This window comes from Mustela erminea, chromosome 1 (assembly GCF_009829155.1).
Source record: "Mustela erminea isolate mMusErm1 chromosome 1, mMusErm1.Pri, whole genome shotgun sequence".
Classification (NCBI taxonomy): domain Eukaryota; kingdom Metazoa; phylum Chordata; class Mammalia; order Carnivora; family Mustelidae; genus Mustela; species Mustela erminea.
The window spans coordinates 176332874-176338807 of NC_045614.1; the positions used below are offsets into that span (position 1 = coordinate 176332874).

Here is a 5934-nt window from a genome sequence, read left to right on the forward strand (position 1 = left end):
CAGGAAACTCCAGAATTTCCAATTTCTTTTAACAAAGTTGAATGATTCTAAAATATCTGAAAGAGGGAAGCCTGGGTGTCTGCCTTGGCTCAGGTCATGATCCTGGGGTCCTGGGATTGAGCCCTACGTTGGCCTCCAGCCCTACATTGGGATGCTTGCTCATCAGGGAGTCTGCTTCTCCCTCTGCCTCTGCCCCCTTCTTGTGCTCACTCTCTCTGTCAAATAAATAAATAAAATCTTTAAAAAAATATCTAAAACAGAGTGCCAGTGCATAGAAAGTGAGCGTTCAATCCACAGCATTTTGTCCAAGAGCTCCTCTGTCCACTTCTGTCAGTACAGAGAGCTGGTCATCAGAGGAGACAAATCCAGGGAGATGGCAGATTTGGGTGCTCTGGGCTGTGCAGTGTTATACTTTTAGATTTGCTTTAGAAAACCTACATTTAAAAAAGAGTCATCAAGGGAATGAGCCTCCACTGCCTTGACTTTGATGACATCCCAATTCACAATGTCATCTATGCTCTGTTTGCCAGTGAAAGTGGGCAACAGCTATCTTGGGTTTGTTTGGTGGTTGTAATTTCAGGTCTGTCCCTCTTCTTACATTGTCCTCATTCAAAAGGAAGAAAGGAGATATATATGATAATCATTTTCACTTAACTAGTTTTTATTTCTAGCAGGTAAATGTAGATGGTAGTGCTGGCATAATCTCTGCTTCTTCTACCTTGAGATGCAAAAGACTCTCCTTATACCCCATATTTTAGTGGAAGAGGAAACCTGAAATCTCTGATGAGACTGTTGTAATTATGAATCTCAATGAATAAAAACTGCTTGGATGGTTTTCCTAAAATATATATATTGTTGTCCCACCAAATTTAGAATTTATAAAGTATTAAGTGCCTACTATCCATTTTACTAATGTTTATGTGTATATCTGAAAAGAGAAAGTCAGAGAATGGTGAATCAACAAATTTACATGCAATTTTTTATTATGTAGCTCTGATGACAGTATCATTTCCCAGCTACATGTCTTTGTATAATCAGCTTTAATTATTATATTTTGCTTATTTATTTTAATAATTTCTTTATGTTTTAAAGAAATTTTAGAGTCACAGCAAAGCTGAACAGGGTTCTCATATGTGCTCTTTTCCCACATACACACAGCCTCCCTCACCATCAACATCCCGCATAGGAGTGGAACATTTGTTACAATGTCACACCATTACCACCCAAAGTCCATAATTTATGTTAAGGTGTATTATGTGGGCTTTGAAAAATGTATAATGACATTTGTCCACCAGTACATTATCATAAAGAATAGTTTCACTGACCTAAAAATTCCCTGTGCTCTACTGATTCTTCTCTCCCTCTCACTAAAGCCTCAGCAACCACTGATCTTTTTACTGTTTCAATAGGTCTACCTTTACTATGGAAACAGTAAAAACATTAGTATTTATATAGTTTAAGTCATCAGTATGTAGCCTTTTAAGATTGGCTTCTTTTGTTTAGTAACAGACATTTAAGTCTCCATGAATTTTCCTGGCTTGATCGCTCATTTCTTTTTAGTGGGTAGACATCAGGATAAACACAAGGCCTTCTATTAACTTTCAGTGAGATATAAACAATTATTACCTTTATCAGTTTCTCTTTTTAATTACCTTTATCAGTTTTAAAGTCTTTCTATGTTTGCCTTTGTTCTCTGATAGTCTGGTAAGAATACTGATAATAAAATTTTGAATCAAGTTTAGGAGTATTTGATTTTAGATTTGACTGGTAAGTGAAACCATAATTTAGTAAATGCTTTATGTTTTAAAGCATGTTCTTATTCCTATTAGTATTAGAGACATATTGCTTGCATAAAATTTTGTCATTTAAATATGTTTTTGCATTACCATGATATAGATTGCTACTATGAGAGTTCTTGATTGTTCTCCTTTAAAATTGTATCTGCTACACAAATACAATATTTTAAATTAATCTTGTGTTACTTATTCAGCCTTCTTTCCACTTTTAATTTCTATTATGGGTACTAAAATGTGACTCAGACTGTTGTAGTTTATTTCCTAGAGATATCAAGTATTATTAACATCTCTTTTTGGACAAGATATGTTATAGACCGTGTGTGTCTTGATGATCTGAAGATCCCATTTGAACTTGAAGACTCATTATAACACTTTTCTTAACCCTAGTTCATATTCCCTAAATGTTATGTACATACATAAAATACATTATGTATTTTTAAATAAATTTTGTATTTTATGCATAATGTATTTTATGTATAAAATATATATTATACATTATTTAGAGAGTATTTGAAAACATAATTCTTGAACCTCAAAGGATTTAGTGAATACTAATTCACCTTCCAAATAACCATTTGCATTGGATTATGTGTGAATTGTGATATTTTACAGCTAAAACCTAAGGAGTAAATAAATAATTTAATCATTCTTATATAACCAAGTATTCTCCTTCATTATGAATGAATGGCACATCTCACCTGAGAGAAAGAGGAAACTTGCTCCATGAGAGTATTAGGAAGCACCCAAAGACAATGATGTTTTCCACCCCAGGCTCAGTTATTTGCAACTCATTTACAATTCTGTCTTTGTAAACCTTCAGAAATTGATATATAGCATCTATTTAAGGAGAACTTATTAATATAAAAGGGACTAACTTGGCTCTTGAATTTCAAACGTTATCTTAATTAAATTGGTATTCTTGTACTACATGTGCCTGGGGGCCTGGGAAATAGACGAGTTCTGTAAATCAAAATATTAATAATGCACATGAATTTTAGTTTATGAAATGTCTCTGGATCCCCAGATATAGTAAGAACTATCTTAATCTAGTTTGTGTTTTCATCAGGGTGCATTTTTCCATTATTTTCCAACTTTCTGGACATGGCTCATAATTGCACTGATCTTTTGATTTTGTTAGTTCACTATCACTATAACCAAGTGTTTCTTATAGTCTAGAAGTTATTTGAAACATATTTCACTATAAATGAGGTAAGTATATATATATGTTCGTGTGTGTATATAAATGTATATATAGGTGCAAATAGAATTCCTTTTCAAAGATTTGCAGATTTTAAAGTATTTAAATTCCTAGAAAAGGTGCTATGGTACTGCTTTTAATCTTTAATGTGGATTTTTCTGTTAACATAATGATTGAAAGTAAATGGTTTCCAAATGAATATAGGTATTTGTTCATTCTAATTATTTTTCTCCTTCCTCTTTCACATATATGTCTCATTTGTCAGAACACATAGTCCTTGATTAGTGTTCTGATATTTCACTCACTCAATGTCAAATATTAAAAATGTAAGGATTTCAGGATAATAGTGCTTTTTTATTTTTTATGTGCATGGTTTATATAATGGTTTTATTAACTGGGTTATGGATATTTGTGATCTGTTAATTGAATCACTAAATTATAAAGAACACTAAATATAAGAACTCTCAAAGATGCTGAGACCAAATATGTGTCGATTGCATGTGCAATGTATATATAGATGCATTTACTAGTTCTCTCTCTTCCATGAAATCTAGTCAGAGGTTAGTTTACATAGGTTTGTTTTGTTTTGCTTTGTTTAATATGGAATGCTTCATGAATTTGTTTGTCATCCTTGCCCTGGGGCCATGCTAGTCTTCTCTGTATCGATCGTTCCAGTTTTAGTATATGTGCTGCTGAAGTGAGCACTAGTTTACATAAGGTTTAAGAAGGCTCTATAAATGAATCTGAACTTAAATTTCAGGTTATATGTATCACAATACTCATTCAATGCCTGTAGGTAATAAACATATTCTTCCAATAAATATTCATTAAGTGCAGATAATGGCATTGTGGTTGTGGTGGTGTTATATAGAACACAAAGTCAGAAAATAAATTCTTCATGCCAATATGGAGATTATATCCTGGTAAGAAAGATGACTTTTCACAAAATTTAGTTAGTGTATAGTAGAGAGTATAAAAGTACAAGTGGGTTAGATGATCAAAGTTATAAGAGAGAATTGACAGCTGAGGGACCAGAAAACATTTATAAGCAGAATTTCCACTGGCCTTTGAAGAATAATTAAGATTGGAAATGTAGAGAAAAAGCAGACATTGGAACAGTTCAGTGCACACACACACACAAAAATAACTGGAATGAAAAAGGCAGAAAGTCAAGACAGCGTGGAGTGTATTCTGGGGAAATGCACTATTATTCTGTTGGATGGCCCCTGAGGATCTGATTGGTACCAAATAATTTTTAAAATTCACATAAAATTAAGAAGCTTAGATTTTATTCTCTATTCCATAATACCATACTGAATGCATTTACCTAAAAGTAATAAGTTTTGATTAATATTTAATTAATATTAATATAATAACAATGTATAGCATACATAGTAGATTGATCATAAAAATTGAATAAAATATTTGTCATTGTCCCTCATTATAGTGGATTATAAATTACCCAATGAAAAAACATTTTATTTTTTCTCTCTCTCACAGTCATTAAAAAAGAAAAAAAAATCAGTTATACTTATTACAAAAGGCTGAAAACTATATGGTTCAGTAAATAGGACACATTAATGACCAGACTGGTTGATACTAAAAACCTTTTTGATTTAAATTTTATAATTTCTCTATCTAATCAATGCATGTTATGACAATTCAGAATTTCTTTTCAAGCAGTCCTTATGGCAAATCACCGGTCCAGTTTTCCTAAATTCTGTAAGCCAGATGACATTCCATATAGACAGCAATTAGTAATATGTGCATTGACCAATCAAAATAAATCGCAGCCAGTATGCCATCTCAGTTTCTAGTAGCTAATTCTTAGCATTCACATTAAGCTACAATTTGACTCACCATGATTAATTATACCTCACCCATGCCATGTAAATAACTACAGAGTTGAAAGTTTGAGTTTAATTTTTCAATAAATAGCTATTGTGTTTATAAGTATATTATTTGAATATTTTTCATGATCAAGGTGAAAAACTTCATAGGTATGTATTAGATTTTACCACCTGCCTGAAATATTTTATTTACTCATTAAAACCCCTTTTTTTTCTTTTTAATCAAAACATGCAAGTTCATTTTTCTTTTTAAGAAGCAATCACTGATTGAATTTATATAGTTACATCCTCTTGTAAAATAATAGTATTTGAGCTGACAATAAAGAAGCAAATTAGTTTGTCTAATGTATCTGATTCCCAATGCAGCAGCAATTTTCTAACATCTGCATCTATACATATTCATTAAATTTCTCTAACATTATAAAGCAAAAGATTACCAATAATCTCTAAAGAGCTGGAAAGAAACAGAGGTTACAAAATAATTCCTGGACTTTACTTGGCTTTTGTAAATTTACTTTTAGATACGTACTTTGTATTTTTACTTGAAGTAAAAATTTTAAAAGAACGTTATAAGTAGCCATCAGCTTTTTTTTTTTTTTTTTGAAGAAAATAACTATTGAAACTTAAGGTGTTATTTGGTCTTATTAATTCATGATTGGGGGCCAGTTGGTCTAAATTTCATGTCTACCAGGATTGCACTTAGGAATGAATGAGCAATTCTAGTTAATGTGTGTGTGTATGTGTGTGTGTTTCATGAGACAGAGAATGTTTTCCTGACAAGGAAAATTTTTTATACTGGATTTATTTTTCCCTCTATTGGGCTCTTACAAATGCAGTCTATGTTGTGGGATTTCCTTTTAAGGAAACACTTGTTGTTCCAGCAATAAGGTTCGTTCGGTATTTGCCTTGTGTGTAGAAAGCCATCTTCCCTGAGAGCAGGTCCTCCTCAGAATGGTCCATATCCAATAACTAACCAAGGCAACACCTAAAATCCCTGGTCATTTAGTCCCAAATTAGCTAGATACCAGTATTTACTCCCAAGTTCTCGATGGTTTTGACCCATGAGTGCTTCATGGACATGTATCACAAT

The 5934-nt window shown here is 32.3% G+C and overlaps 1 non-coding gene across 1 annotated transcript; it reads right to left on the minus strand.

The window, feature by feature from the left end:
• Nucleotides 1-3588: 3588 nt before the first annotated feature.
• Nucleotides 3589-3699, minus strand: LOC116581455. Its single transcript, XR_004282064.1, has one exon. It is a non-coding gene; the product is annotated as a U6 spliceosomal RNA (small nuclear RNA).
• Nucleotides 3700-5934: the final 2235 nt, after the last annotated feature.